This window comes from Glandiceps talaboti, chromosome 3, assembly GCF_964340395.1.
Source record: "Glandiceps talaboti chromosome 3, keGlaTala1.1, whole genome shotgun sequence".
NCBI lineage: Eukaryota > Metazoa > Hemichordata > Enteropneusta > Spengelidae > Glandiceps > Glandiceps talaboti.
The window spans coordinates 13,168,644-13,186,177 of NC_135551.1; positions in this window are offsets into that span (position 1 = coordinate 13,168,644).

Sequence of the window (17,534 nt, forward strand, 5' to 3'; positions counted from 1 at the left end):
CACTGCCTTCGAACTCCGACTATCCAAACGTCATGTATCCGAAATTCGGGTTTTCCGAACATCGCAATAACTCTGTTCAGGATGCGTGGCAACATATGTTGACAAAAATCCACATGATAAAGACTCTGCTGCGATGACAACATTTTGAAATCTAAGCTGCTCACAGTTCTGGGTTTTTCCCTGGTACCAGTCGTGCTGTCTAGTCAAAGTGTATTTATATTTTTTGTAAAGAAATCATAGTGAGTATCTGTACGCAATGTTACTACAATTATTCTTCATGGAAATACAGACATAAATCTGTGTTGTTCTGTTTGTTACGGACTTCATTAGTATTCAAGATCAAATCTATTGTATTGAATTTCTGTTTACTTCGTTCTCCTTCGTCCAGTCAATCTAGCGAAATTGTGGGCTAACCTTTAACTAATTATAATATAAATTATTTTTAGTGCATCTTGCTCAGAAGTTTATGCTGAACAATAAACCAAAATCTAGGAAAAGTGGTGGATCAGGGCTAAAAAAGAGTTTTTTAATAATAGACTAATTACAATATTGATGACATACTGTGTGTGTGTGTGTGTGTGTGTGTGTGTGTGTGTGTGTGTGGCCATTGAAAACACTGGTCATAGTTTCCATATAATAGTTAAGTATATATATATCTTCTTTATTACCTAATTATTAAATGTCACATTTGTAGACAAAATAAAATAATACATGTTTTGAGGTAGGTTAAAGGAGACAAGAAAAATAGCTACTTGCTTATCAAGTCTGTCTCCTTAGAGACTGTAAATAAAATTTATAAATAAATACATGACAAAGTATAAAGAGGGCAGTGAAAAAACTAAATATCTATGAAAAGATATATATTGTACATCAACACGAGTTGCAGTATATTCACATCAGGTGACGAAAATCCTTTAGTGAGTTAGGAAAAACATTCCTTGATGATTTGGACCTAACATCAAGAGGTAAGTTGTTCCAGTGTATAGCTCCAGTATATGACATTGCAAATTTACCTATTTCAGTGTTTATCCTTGGGATTCAAATATTGCCCTTAATTATGTGACGTGTATTATAATAGTGAGTGGGAAATGAACATTATTGTGTGAAATGATGTGGCAAGTTACCGTTGAGTAAGTCGTACATAAAAGTGCAAATCTGAAGTCTGTGTTGGTTAAATATATTTATAATGTGTAATTGATTAAATAGTTGATTGGAGCCTACTGTACGATCACTGAAAGTTATAGCTCTGGCTGATATTGTTTTAAAAGTGAGGATACAAGTCAGATGTGATCGGTATGTAGAGCCCCAGACCCCAAGGCCATAAGTATCATGTGGTTGTATGAAAGTTTTGTAATCAACAAGATAATACTTTGTGGTATAAACTGACTCAGTCGAAAGATAATGCCAACTTTTTTCCTCACAATAGAGTTCACTTTGTATGCATGTTTGGACCAGTTAAGATTTTTGTCTAAGATGACACCAACAAAACAAGTTTCATCATGATCAACTTCATTAATTTCCTTTTTGTTGATTTGTAGACTTCCACAAAGAGCAAGTTTTCTTTTGTTTGTTCGAAAGACAATGTAATTTGTTTTGAGATGGTTAATAGTGAGTTTGTTTGCATTACACCATGTTACAACTTTAGTAAAGTGTACATCAACCATGTTTAAATTTATATTGCGACTGTTACTATCAAAAGTATGAAGAGAGATTGGTATCGTCTGCAAACAACCTAAAATTTAAAAAAGTAGAAGAACGAAAAATGTCATTAATAAAAATTAGGAAAAGAGTACGTCCCAGAACAGACCCTTTTCCTAAATGCATACTGGTGTTCATAAAGAATATTCTGATTTTCCAAAAAACTAGTTAGTCTTTATTGATGTCTTGATTGCTATAGAGATCCAAGGTTTGTTTACTTTCTTATTATTGACTATCTTAGTGAATATAGAATGAAATCTCTCGTAGGCAGTATCCACATCTGTACTGTTATATATAGAATTCCATGGAGCACTCAGTAGGTCATTATGATAGTGAGAATAATCATAATGATTATAATTTCTAAAGGTAATTTTACGTTTGTATGATAATCTTCAAAACGGGCAAAATAAGGTAGTGATATGAATTATCACTTAACAGAGTGCCTGCATGAATTTTAAATGAACAAATATTCGTGTAGATATGATCTATGTGTTTGAGAAGTACTTGTCACTCTGGTTAGTGTAGCTATCAGCTGATTTCATCCTAAACATTCTAAAGATGTAAGTGATTCAACCTAAAGTGAATTATTTATAGTGTTTATATCAATGTTAAAATCACCCATTAAAATACAATGGGTTTTATTAAGCCTACAATCATTCAATACACTTAGTAAACTATTATGAAATTCATTAATATCAGCGTTTGGCTTCCTGTATATGATGCCAACTATTGTTTTGAAGATACTGATGTTTACTTCCAACCTGAGGGACTCAGCGTGAGTAATGGCAACATTTTGTAAGTTGTATGTGAGATATGAGTGTATATATGCCCCTACCCCGCCACCCCTACCCACATCACGGATTTACATTCAAGTGTATAATCATATATATTACAAATATTCAAATTACTGGTATCCCAAACCTCAGATATACCAATAATAACAAATTTAGACTTAATAATGTCTTCACACATAAGTTTTAAGCTATCAATATTTTAATGTAATAACCTGATATTGACATGGGATACACATAAAGAACTATTTGATATAGAATCATAACACTCATCAAAATTGTATGGTGATAGGGGGAGTGGTCTACATTAAAAAGCAAAGAAGTATCACTGTTACTGTTCATAGTTTGGGTAAGTAACCACTAGTAGTTGTTGTTGTTGTACTTATACAAGGCACATGAGGCACCCACAAAAGGTCTTACTGTTCCATAAAAAAAAGCTTTGAGGTAAGTTCTGAGGTAGTCGGAGTGTGAAATTCATAGTACCTTCAAGGTTCTATATTAAACAATTCTTGATAAGTCATCTTCTCTAGAAACGATAAGTATTCTTGACGTGTCGTCCTTCTTATATTTACCTTGTACAGTAGTTTGCACATAGCTGGTGGTAGGTTTTCGTTGATGTATAGTTTTGATGGGCTATCCATACCAAAATGTATAGCAGTTGTATTTTTGAGTTTTTTCCTGTTGTCGTACACGCTGTTTCTTGCCTTCCTGGTTGTGAATTTTACTATGATCGGTCTAGGTCTTGTTCGTGTTGACATGGCTGACGCGGCAGTGTTGTTACGTCTCTCTTGTGGTCCGATGCGGTGATGAGCAATGTCGACATCACTTTCTCACATCTCCACCTTCTGTCTCAGGGACATAACTTACTTCCAGGTTTATTCTCCGGTTGTATTGATTTAAACTGTTTAGATCGTCTTCTACCGTATTGATCTATTGACTCAGTCGTGCGTTTTGTTGTCTTAGTTGTGTGTTACCACGTTCCACGGTGTCTATACGATTTTTCATTTCTTCATATTTGGCTTTGAAGAAAGCCATTCAATTATTCAATTGGGTTTGTTGTTCTCTGACGTCTTGTAGGTAGGTTTGTATTTTGGACAGCTGTATGATGATCGTCTGTAACAGGTGTTGAAGCCTCTTGTCGTCACTGACTCTAGATACGGGACTGTCAGTACTGGTAGCCACCATCTTGTCCAATGCAGTAACACTTCGAGTTGTAGGTTTTCCGAAACGCTTCGTGTTGCAGTTACTACAGCGCATTAAATGGCCCTGACACATTTTCACTCCCTTTTTGGTATTACAAATTTCACATCTCATAACGATATATGCTTGTATGCTGCTTCAGAGCGCAAATATCAACAACAGAAATTCAATACTATGGAGCGACTGCAAAAGACGTACTGCTCCATGAAGAGCGCCCTCTTATAAGTACTGTTTACCATGTTGACAGTTTTTCATTTCTGCCATAGAGGGCACTGTCCATGATTGAACTGGGCAGGACACCTAGTATTTTGTGCTATTTAATCTAGTTCCAGTATACGGATTTATACTGTTCTGAAAGGCTCTATATATTTTGGAAGTTTTTTCATGTGCTGTGTGATATGATCTGTGATTATCTGTTCCATACGTTTGCATACAATACTGGTAAGACTTACTGGTATATAGTTACTGGCTAATTTCCGATTTTTTTTTGTAGATGGTTGATATTCGTCCTTGTTTCCACATTGGTGGTACCTCCATATTTTGTAATGATGTTTGATAGATAATAGGAAGTGGAATAGAAAGTTCCTCTGCTAATACCTTAAAAACATTGGATGCATGAATCTGAGGCATGTGACTTGTCTGGTTTTAATTTCAAGAGTACTTCTCTCACCCGTTCTCTTGTTATATTCAGTTCTGGTATTGGATAAATAAGTTATTTTTTTAACTGTTAGACATGGAATATTCCCGTGTGGTTCAACTGTGAACACACTCGAAAAAAGAGTCTGGAGGTACCTGAGCCATCTTTGAATCTGAACTTGTTAGTGGAGAGTTCGTGTTATTTGGGTCGGTGTATCTCTTTTTGACTTGATACATTTCTAAACTGCCTTTGGGTTCTCCCTTACATACTTAACTAAGTTTTGTTCAAAGTTCCTTCTTATTTTCCTTGTAAGAGTTTTAACCTGGTTACGTGTTCTACAGTACTCTTGATAAACCTTCATATCTCTGGATTCCATATATCTTTTCCATATAGTGTATGCTTCCTTTTTATTTTTCTTATGGGGATTTTATCCATACGTATGTTTCTCTTCTTAAATCCACAGCTGTCTATTTCTTTTGTGTGGAACGCATTTATCATCTAACTATTTTACAGTATCTGTTAATATTTCACATTGTTCGTTAACATCATTTTTGTGGTCTTTAAATTGTTCCCTCCAGTCAGTGAAGCACTTAAACTAAAAATGGATAACTGAATGGTCACTTTTGCCAATAGGACTATGGTAGTTTAATGCCTGAATCATGGCTTGCTCATTTGTGAGAATTAGATCCAGCACGCTGTGTGCATTATTGATACGGTTCCTTGTAGGGTTTGCAATATGCTGGTGAAGATAACCATCTCTTAGGCATGTTATAACTCTAAATTCTCCATTATTTGTGGTCAGATTTAGTACTCCAGAACCTCCAGTTTATATCTGGGTAGTTGAAATCTCCCATAATCAACAGGTGGCTATGTCTATGTTTTATAGTTTCTACTATTGTCTTAGTTTTGCAAATGCTTTCCATAGTTGTGCTTGGACTTCTACAGATGCATCCATCCAAGTAGTTTATCCTTCGAGTTCAGTTGTACTTCTGCCCATACCGATTATTGACAATAAATGTTCACGGCATATGAGCTTGCTTGAAGAGGTTTATTTATGTATGTATTTCTATCATTTAAATTACAGTGAAAAATGTCATAATCTTCTAAAGTCATTTCAGCTACATTTATTAGAAATTTTGTTTGTTTTGGTCTCACTTCTGTTATACCAATACTCTTGGCTTTTGGACTTGGACTATCAGCTTGAATTCACCCCATTTGTTTAGCAAGCTGTCAGTATTGCTATAAGTACATTGCATAAGGTTCTTGATTTCCTGTTCTTACTTCTTCTATCCTTGGAGCAAGTCTCACTATTTTTCTTGCCCACGGAGGTCTTCCCACTCTGAACATCTACTTCCCCTGAGAATCTTCTTCCTTTTATTTTGGCTTCAGCGTGGAGTTTTTTGTACTCTTCTCCCTCTGTCTGTGTAATGTCATGAGAAACTGTAAACTCACTAAATGGTAGTTCAGCTCCTCGCAGGTAAGGCAGGTTTCTAAATAATCTCTTGTTGGTTTAAGTGTCACTAAAAGACACAAACAGGGTGCGTGTACTCTTCCTTCTTTTTTCCAAGTCTGTCTTCTTGGGGTTAACATCTAAATCACATACTTCATTACATAGCTTATGTACCATTTCCATGTTCTCCTTCATTCTCTCTTCTCTCAAGTTTGTCTTGGGTCCTGGTATATTATAAATAATAATGTTGGGTTCTTTGACTCTTCTTTCGTTAATTTATTTCACAGTCTTAATTTTCTCATTTGATTTGCTAGTAGTCTCTTGAATACTAGGGTTTCCTAATTCTGTGAGTTCTTCATGTATTATATCTTTAATTTAACTTACTTCACATTTCTGCTGTAGTTTATTATCACGTCCATCCAAACGATCATTGATTCCTTGGACCTCTGATTCCAGCTTAGTTTGATTCATTTGAAAGTTTGCCACCATCCTAAGTATATTTCCAGCAGTTGAAAAGCATGTTTTACAATACCAATATACTGTGCTTGCTTCCCCTAGTTTGGATATAGATTCGAATACTTGCTTTGATATTTGCTGTCATGAGCAATGAAAGTAAAAATTACAAAGGTCACATTTAATTTCAGAGTGACTATCCAATACCATTAGGTTATAGCTCCCACAGTGGATGGGGTCATTTCTATCCTTGGAGGGTATTATATGTTTGTCTGTGTTGTTGACACTTGAAGTGGTACTTCCTTTATGAGTTGATTTGCGTGGGTTAGCAGTCGCCATCTTGTTTTACTACACGTTGTGTGCACAACAATTCAAAAAAGATTTTACCAAGTTCTGTCGCAAATTAATTTCAATCAGAGAAAGAAGTGTTCCATCCGCGATTCTTCTACTGCATCTTGTTCTGTGGTCTGAGAATGAGTCGAAGTGAGTCGTCATTATTTACAGCCGGGGGTTGGCCATGAAGGAATCCGAGTTGGTGAAAGTGGTACTTCCATTATAGGTCGACTTGCGTGGGTTAGCAGTCGCCATCTTGTTTATTACACGTTGTGCACAACAATTCAAAAATGATTTTACCAAGTTCTCTAAGAAGAAGTCAAATTAACTTCTCCAAGTCCGTCAAGCCCAAAGTACACCTTTATCTATATTGCCAGTACTATTTAACTACAAACTAACAATGTTCTTTGAAATCCCGGAGCCATAGGAGCATTTTGAGGCTCCTCTTACTTGTCTAACAACAGTGCCCTCCTACACCAATTTATTAACGACACATTTGTACTTGAGTCTCTATTCCTATACAGTTCAAGTGGGAGTATGCAAAAATTATTCTACATACCGTTTATATAATATATATATTATTGACTATTATATCATTATTAGTTTTTCCGTGTCTGTCTGTCTGTCTGTCTGTCTGTCTGTCTGTCTGTCTGTCTGTCTGTCTGTCTGTCTGTCTGTCTGACTGATTAATGTCTCATGATCACTACTCCTCGAATACTATTGCATATCTTAAGCATACTGGTTTCTCTTATTACAAAGGATAATTGAACACTGTATCATTGAAAACTCTTTTGAGACTTTCAACCCTGTTGTGTATCTTTTTCATCAAATTTCAGCAAGCACTTTCTACAGTATATCATTCTTTTCGTTCACCATGTTTGATTTCAATATTTTGATGTCACCTTACTTCAGACCCAAACATAATCAGCTTGAAATCCTAAAGATGTAAGTGTATATAGATCTAATTGGATGCATTTATGTATGTATTTACATATATATTAATTAATCTAGATATCATTATAGGAAAGTGTTTGTAGAAAGTCAAACAGTATCACACAACATTTACGATCTTCAAATTAATGGGCAATCACAAATTCATTTTGCTGTTAATGATGATAATTTTATTAATACCGAAAACCAAAATCATAGACGTTAATTAAACTAACAATAAGACAATATAAATTACCTAATCAATTTTTTAAAGATTGATGTTTAATTAATAAATAGATAACCACCACCAATACAATACAACTATTAATTCGCAGATAATGTCTTCAAATCGTTTGAACGTGGCCTGGGTAGATTTTCTGGTTCTGGTCTTCTGATTGTTCACTTATTGGTGCATCTAGGAAAAAACCCAGAAAAGAAATCCAATGAAATTCGGCGTTCTGGGTATGATTATTATATTATGAAAATAATAGCGACATAAGCGACGCTGTCATAACAAGTCGAAGATGATTATTTACAAAACCTGTTTATCATGACGGTTTATTCGCAGAACAATATGGGTATACATGTCAAAGCTTGAGTTAAGAGAGGTATAAGTGAACTAATTGCATTGAGGACGTTTACTCATATTTCAAGTACCACACAACTGATGACGTAGTTGCACGCTGTTGTGATGTAGAATGACCAGAATACAAACGTCTTATTTAGTGTTGAAAGATTGTATTTGTCCTCTGTGCTTATTGGTAGCAACCTGGTGGTAATATCGGGCATAATAATATTTTATGTTAAAAAAGAACAAGCTATCAAACAACACACCTTTCCCCTTGAGTGAAAGTAAACGGACCATGGGTTATGAAGGAATTCGTAGATCCAGTAGTTATTTCACCAAGTTCTCTTTTGAGTCCATTCACACATCCCTATAAAAGAGTGAATGGGAAGAGATTTATAACCCTTTAATGACTTGGTTTATGTAACTCTTTGTAGTTACACCTTAAATATAGGTTGTCAGGCATTAAATGTTTGTAATATAGTTTGACGTATGAAATATTAATTTTGTGTATTGTATACTGGATTATTCATCATAAATACTTAATTGCAAATACCAATCGATATGGTATTGAAACATGCAAATTCTTGGTAAAGACGATATCAGAGCGAAAGCTTTAAAAGTACGTAAATTCGAAATAAAGTCTGCAGGCAATAAGTACGTATTTACATATCATATAAAAGAATGATAATCGGCTGTAACTGATATTCACAAATCTGTGAACAATACATATCTGATGTGACTTGTACTAGTTACAAAGTAATAATATACCACAGAACAGAAAGTTGAATCTCTTACAGTGATCTAAGATCACTGTTCAATGGCTATATAGGTATATTCAATATTATTAATTTATTAATTGGACTAGTTTGAATATACATATATATATATATATATATATATATATATATATATATATATATATATATATATATATATATATATACATACATATATATATATATATATATATATATATATATATATATATATATATGTGTGTGTGTGTGTGTGAAAGAGATGTTATAGGTTCTTTTCTGTGGTTATTTTAGTACATACCAGGTCACAGGGTGTTCCCACGTCATCTATTATGCATACCCTAATAGAGCAATGTAGGTACAGGTCAGTATCATCCGCAACAGTCACTCCCTGAAGAACGTCCGAGATATCCACACAAAACAGTTTCTCCAACGCATTTCCAGAGAATTGCTCATAACCAGCCACACCAGCACTTAGGCAGCTGAAAAAAACATACATAGCCATTTTAGTATTGAGTGGTTTGATAATGGGGTGTGTAGTACACCGAGGGGGTAGTATCGAATGTGCTTATCACCACTTTCTTATGTTTTTTTCACTTTCCACAATCTAAATATTTCTTGTTCATGTTTTATTTCTGAGCCAACCAAAACCTGTCATGTAGGTATGTATATGTTGTACCCAAACTGATAGACTGACTTACCAACTATTCCACTTACTTTAAGTGGTGATAGTTGAAAAAAAGTAATACCAAGCTTATGATATTGATGAAACAAGTATTTATAATGGTTTAAGATATATTTTATATTTCTTGTTATATAAAATATTTTGACTTGTAATAGCAACAACAAAATCATCATCATCATCATCATCATCCTCAAAAACAACAAAATCGTCATCATTCCTGTCGCAAACTAATATAAAAACCTTAAGAGTTTTTCTTTAAGGTCTAAACGCATAGTGTTTCATTCGCCTTACACATGGAAGGCCCATAGCGACATGTAGACTTCGAATGCATCATAGATAAATGCTAACAATTAACCCAAGTGGACAACAACTAACAAAAAGATAAATAGGTAGATAAATATGTAGACAGACGAAAAAAAGAAAAAAAAGCAACAAATGAACACAAACAAATATAGAAATAGACAAAGACACATAAGTAATCAAACATAAATAACTAAATAACTAAATTGATAAATGAATAAATAAATAAATGAATAAATAAAATAGTTGATTGACCGATTGATTGATAGATAGATTGATTGATTGATTGATTGATTGATTGATTGATTGATTAATTGATTGATTGATTGATTGATTGATTGATTGATTGATTGATTGATTGATTGATTGATTGATTGATTGATTGATTGATTGATTGATTGATTGATTGATTGATTGATAACAAATAATTTAACTAAAATGCCATTAGACATACCTATCAGTAAGAATATCATATGACACTGAGCTAAGCCCAGGATCTGCACTGTCCGATATGAAACAGTTCTGCACTAACAGTTCCAGATTATAGTCATTGCTTTTAACAACGATACCAAAGTATATGAAAGTGTCATCACATATTAAAATGGGGAAGTCAGTAGCAGCGTCTAAGGAACCAGTGAAGCTGTCGTTGCTGTAGAGTGTTGCTTCAACGGTGTATGTGCCAAATCCCAAGAAGTGAACGACGCTAGGACTGTAAGATGAACAAAGAACATACTTCATTTAATCCAAAAGGCAATTGTAGACCTGTAATTTTGATAATCTTAAGAAACCGGTCAGCTTCTTCGGCCTGGGAGGGGGGGGGGGGGTTTGTAGGGGGGTCACCCTGTTTTTAAAATTGGCAGTTGGAGGGGGGGGGGGTCATTATGTTTTGGATTGTGATGGAACAAAAAATCCTTTTCTACAATGGCATATAGCCTTGTCTGAAATGTGGTACATGTAAATATTTGTTCTTCTTACTGTTTCTTACATGAATTCTTTAATATTACTTATTAGTTCAAACATAACTATACATATACATATACATGTATTACCTAGCTACCACACTAGTTACAGATCATGTAATTTAAATGCTTGGCTGTTTCACAATCAATACTTCACTTATATTGCACTTTTGGACAAAAGTGAACTTGAAGGTTTCGTAATGTAATCTTCATAGATAGTTTATAAAAGAAGTTAATCTAAATTGTTCTACTCATCAGTGTGAACTTGTCAGAAGGGATTAATACACTTTCTATTTTGGACACTACATGTTATTGACACTACAAATCACCACATCTCATCAGATTCCAGTTTCTATAATACACTAGGTATGACCACCTAAAGTTCTCTAACATACCGGTGACTTTACTATACATGCAATATTAATGCCCCTATACCAATGTTACGGGCCCATTTTTATGTGACATGGGAAACTCTTTTAAAACTTACATTTTCGTTAGGTTTTCGAAACTTGGAAATATTACCTCAAAGGCTATGAATAACTTAACCATTACCTTAACAGAAGCAAAAAACTCCAGATCTGCCAGGGGGAAACCCCAAAGACTCCCTCACCCCATCAGAGGTCACTCATACATTCAACCCACAATCAGATGCACCAACAACCTTTTTACTGTCATAATGGTATTAAACCTTTCATAAATATTTTCACCCTATTCTAATTTGAGATGTCTTTTAAAGATGTGAAATGTTCGCCAAGATAGTCAAAAATTGCCTTAAACTCCAAATCTTCCCTACCAATGATACTACCATTAGATGTGCTGACCTTTACTGAATGTATATCATGATGCCATTTAACTTTTTGAACATATTTCAACCTTATGTAAGTTATAAAATAGTTTCTGATACTTGATGGTGCTGCCTTCTAAAACGTGGATTAAGTTAATCCTTGAAAGGGTCTGAATAGCCTAAATTTTGGCTTTAAAAGTAAAAGTCCCCAGGGCTTCTAGAGGGAGACCCCCTGGACTCCCCACATATCCCAGTCTCAAACTCTTTCCCTCTTACTGTCAAGATGCTATCAAAGTATATTTCAAAAGTGTTTCAACCCTTGGAAATTATTGTCTGAAAGGGTCTGAATAGTCTCAAAATTGACTTTTTATAGTAATAAACCTCCAGGGCTTCTAGGGGGAGACCCCCCTAGGACCCCCCCCCACCATAAGAGATGTACGTATTCCCTTTTCAAAGCTTTCTCCCTACCTTTCACTGTCGAGATGCTATTAAACTCCTTTTTGGAATATATTTATCCAGTGTAGTCAATAATTATAATTATGATAGTGCTAACCCGGGATCTTACAAAGTAGTTGCAAGACAGTCAAGCAGTTGACACTGAGTCACGATAAAAAATACTTGTCGTGTGAACATTATATATGGGGGGAGGAGGGGGTCATCATGTTTTAGAATTAAGTGATGGGGGGTAAGCCTGTTTTTGGCTTTACAGAGAGGGAGGGGGTTACTGACTTTTTGCTGGCTCGATTTAAGAATCCACCGCCCCCCCCCAGCAACCCCCCCCCCGAGGCTTGAGAAACTGACCGGTCCCTAAATAGCACATTTATGACAAATATGTTTTGTAAAGATAAGTGCGTCAAAGAACGTCATGAAGAAAAATAATTTAATCTAGGTTACCATTACAATTTCACTCCTGGAGGGCTTCTCTATTGATCGTTAGATGATTAGATATGCTAGACTAAATATCTTATAGATAATCACATTGACCTCTGAACACAATGTACTCTGTTTCAAAGTTGTATTTGCTTAAACCCATATGACCATAGGTAGAGCCAGACACAGGACTCAGGAGACATTAAAGGGAACGCCACTACAGGAAAAAGATGTACCTATTTCCTGGTATCAATTATCAAAGACTATCATTTCTTTCATTTACAGTAGAATATGTTGCCATGCATCTAAACTAAACAAATTGTTTTAGGGAATATATATTATAAATATTTGTCACTTACCATGGATTGGCAACGATGTGAATGGGTGCAACATGGTATTCCACTGGATACAAACATGTCATTTCAATAATTTCTCTGTTTCCTGCAGAGACCATGTTACTGTAGCTGATGTTCCCATCTTGTAACTCCTTAATATAAGAAAATAATGACATGTAACACTCTATATCAAATATTTCTGTTTATTCTACCCTTGTCAAATCCAACCATCCAACCAACCATCCATCCATCCATCCATCCATCCATCCATCAATCACTCCATCCATCCACCCACCAATCCATTCACCCACCAAGCCAGTCATTCATATCTATCCATCCATCCTTGTATCCATCAATCCATCCATCCATCCATCTATTTATCAAGTCTTTTTGGAGAATGTTGACCTTTGAGTATGCAGCTGACTGTAATTTGACATTCGGAATATAATGTCATATCGTTTGGTTACAGATAATGATACTTTTAGAATGTTTAAAAACGGTGCTTGGCCTATGACCTCTTACCAAGGACATAGTCAAACAGTTATATAGCATGGTTCTAAACACAAATACACCATCCTCCATAGTTCCAACACAAGATGGATCATTCAGGTGGAATCCGGTTGCGTCTGTATCTCCAAGTTGGAATTTAGTGGCCATCCATTCCATGGAAACAGCTACAAACATTTCATTGGCATCACAGTGAATCTCGTTGGACGCTGGGTGAGATGTGTTTGGCTGGATGGTGGTTGTCTGACCGGTCGGTTGAGTGGTGACTGTTTGACTGGTCGGCTGAGTGGTGGGTGTCTGACTGGTCGGCTGAGTGGTGGTTGTCTGACTGGTCGGCTGAGTGGTGACCGTTTGACTGGTCGTCTGAGCGGCGGTGGTTACTGTCGTGGCCGGTGAGGCTAGAAAGATAGGGGACAGCTTATTATATAAACAATGGTTGGTAATCATGAACCTAGGATTGTAAGATAGAAAAGACTGCCCAATGACATGTTTACTTTGAATTTGTTTTCATTTTATAGTGAATAACTGGAGCAGATATTATCTGTAGAGCGACTGTGATGGGAAATGAGATTGTGAACAACCACTGACGATATAAAAGCGAACATTTACAACACAGATTAATGATGAATACATAATATACAACCTACCTGTCTGCCACTCTCTCTACTTACCTAATTACCTGACTACCTACTTATCTACCCACCCATCCATTCATCCATGACCCATCCACTCACCCACCCACCCATGTACGTACATGCTCATGCACTACGTACCGACTTACTTATATCTACCTACCTACCTACCTACCTACCTACCTACCTACCTACCTGACTGCTTGTACATACATACATACATACATACATACATACATACATACACACACACACGTACGTACGTACATACATACATACATACATACATACATACATACATACTCATCCAAAAGCCATAAAAACAGTAATGGACAAGGACATGCACGATAACGAAGTTGTCCTTCGAATTCGACAAGTTTTTATGTTTGTCACCAGAAAGTCAAACTTGCTATCGTCAGCTCTCTTATGTAACCTCTTACCCATTATCATGTTAATTACAGCTCTCTTATGTAACCTTTTACCCATTATCATGTTAATTAAAACAAAATTCACCATAGAAAATCCATCATGTCAAAGAATCCGATATTTTCCCCAGAAGTTCAGTGTGAAAACTATTAACCTGGCAAAGACTCGTACTGTAACAAAGTTACACTCCAAATTCGAACAGTATTTCCGTTTTTACCCACTCATCTGTTACTAACCCTAGTGCACATACGCATTGTCAAATCAATGAAGAAATTCTATATGGAAACTTGCTTTCTGCACAAGTCACTTTGCAGTGAAGTGGTTATAGAGCGAGCATGTCTTTGAATAGATGGGTACAGACCTAGAAGTACTGTGTTCGAGACCAACCAAGGTAAAGGCGATTTTTGCACACACACACACACACACACACACACACACACACACACACACACACACACACACACACACACACACACACACACACACACACTGCAGAATTACAGGTGCAGAATTAGGTGGTAGAACATGGTATTAGGGGGACAGTACATGATGTTACATCGAAATCGTAACAGTTGACGAGTTGGGGACAGTGCTATAGAAATGATTAACTTGATGAAGATAGTTTCATTACATACATACATACGTACATACATGTATACATGTATACATTCAATCAGAAAGTACTAAGTTTGTTTTATGGTCGTTGTGCATGTTATTCACGACAATGGGTGTGTACTTAATTGGGTTTTCAGATTTGAAAACATGTATCAACATACTCGCAAACAACGTTGTATGAGTCCAAACACAAAATACGACGTTAATGCTAGTAGCTTTTTAGTGCTTGATAGATAAATCTATGAAATGACATTTATGGATTATCTTAATTACGATAACAAACATCCTTATACAGTATGCGGAATGTCAGTTGAAATGTTCAAAATCACATTGAATGTCACATTTTAACGCATGTGAATATACAGACGGAAAGTACCTGTTCCATATACTGAGAATGAAAAGTTCTTGGTCTGCTACTTACATCAAAGGTGTGTGATTCATGGGTATTCGCCAATGTACGTAAGTGATACTTACCATTGCAAAGGTAACCATCTCCAGAATAATCACCAATACAATTGCAAACGATATGACTAAACTCACTTGATACATAACAGTTACAGTCTACACACCTCACACATTTGCAGTCGCCAACTGTTCATGAGTAACACAAAGGATAATAAGTTACCTGGTAACAGAACGCAATGTCAGAATATGTAATAGCCCATGCTTGAATTGAATACTGTATCATATATATATATATATATATATATATATATATATATATATATATATATATATATATATATATATATATATATATATATATATATATATATATATATAGTTTTGATAGTTCTGGAACTGGCTTTCTCAATTGTAATGAAATTTGGAATATTTAATCTTCAGATCTTCAGGGTTATGGCTAAACCTGATTAGGTTTTGAGCCAGATCTGTTAATGTTTATTTAGAGAAATTTGCATATTAATGAAATCAACTAATTATGCAATATTTTAAGATTGCATACTCCAATTTCAATATAATTTAGTATATTCGTTAAACATAACAAAACACATTTGTCCTATAAAATTCGTTGATGTACCTCACAGCTTTAATGAATAATTTGCATAGTTAATTATTTTTGGTAATTAGGCTATATCTTAAGAATGCATACTTTAAATTCAACATCATTTAGAATATACGTTAACCATAAGAAAACACATATGTCCTATCAAGTTTGTTGATGTACCTTACAGTGTTAATGAATAATTTGCATAATTAATGATTTTCGGTAATTAGGCTATATCTTAAGAATACATTCTTCAATTTCAATATAATTCAGTACACATGTTAACCTTAACAATCGCATATGTCCTGTAAAGCTTGTTGATGTACCTTTCAGTGTTATGAATAATTTGCATAATTAATGATTCTTGGTAATAAGCTATATCTTACAACTGCATACTTCAATTTCAATATAATTCAGTACATATGTTAACCATAACAAAGCGGATATGTCCTATAAAACTTTGGATATAGCTTACAGTTTTAATGAAAAATTTGCATAATTAATGATTTTAGGTAACTAGGTTGTATCTTAAAAATGCAAGATTCAAATTTCGTATAATATGATACATATATCAACCATAATAATACGCACCTGTCCCATGAAGTTGTTGCTACAACTTTTACCTTTAATGAGTATCTTGAATATTGAACGATATTCATTAATTAAATAGTATCATACACTCTTACATACATTAACCTAAGAAAGCGCGCTTGTCCAAAAACAAAGCCTGTTACCATTGTTTTTTTTTAATTTAATGAGTTATTTGCACAATTAGTGATTCAATTACGGGAGGCATTCAGTTTAAATCTGGTTTAATATACGATGAAGAATATAGTGCAATGACATGATGCAGTATTCGTAAAATACGATTTAAAATTTTAGAAAAATAGGGGGAAATACTTAGTTATGTGATCAATATATAATTCCATGAAACCAGTGTTACTTTTATGTCATAATGTTCCTCGTATGATGATTCCGCAGACTACAAATTCTCGCTTGATAAGCATGAACTGTTATCGGGCAATTCCTGTGAAGCAAAGGGTATTATCTGACTGTAGGATTAACCTATGTTGTTCATTATATGCTGTCTGTGCATGATTTGTATTAGTATTGAATCGTTGATTTCGATTTTATTATACCATTTTAATTTATAAATGAAGTATACATTACAGTTTCGGATTTACTACCAGAAAAGGACTGATGGCAATCTTTTACAATGTATTTCAACTTCTCATCGTAACATTATCAGGCCCACAACTTTTGTGGTATTATCAAGCAGATTGATATGGTGTTGAAAATTAAGTTGAAATTCTGCTACAAATGAAGCAAGTAAAATCTTTGTTTTTACCCCAGAATTACCTAAGCATATTTAGTTTTCTTGATGCAATCGTTACTGATGTATCACTTTTACCAATTATCCCAAAATAGTTAAGTTTATATACATAAACGTATAGAAACGTATATATATATATATATATATATATATATATATATATATATATATATATATATATATATATATATATATATATATATATATATATAAACTACTTATACTGGGTGTAAAAAGTCAGGAGTGACAGTGTGTATTTACTCCAGA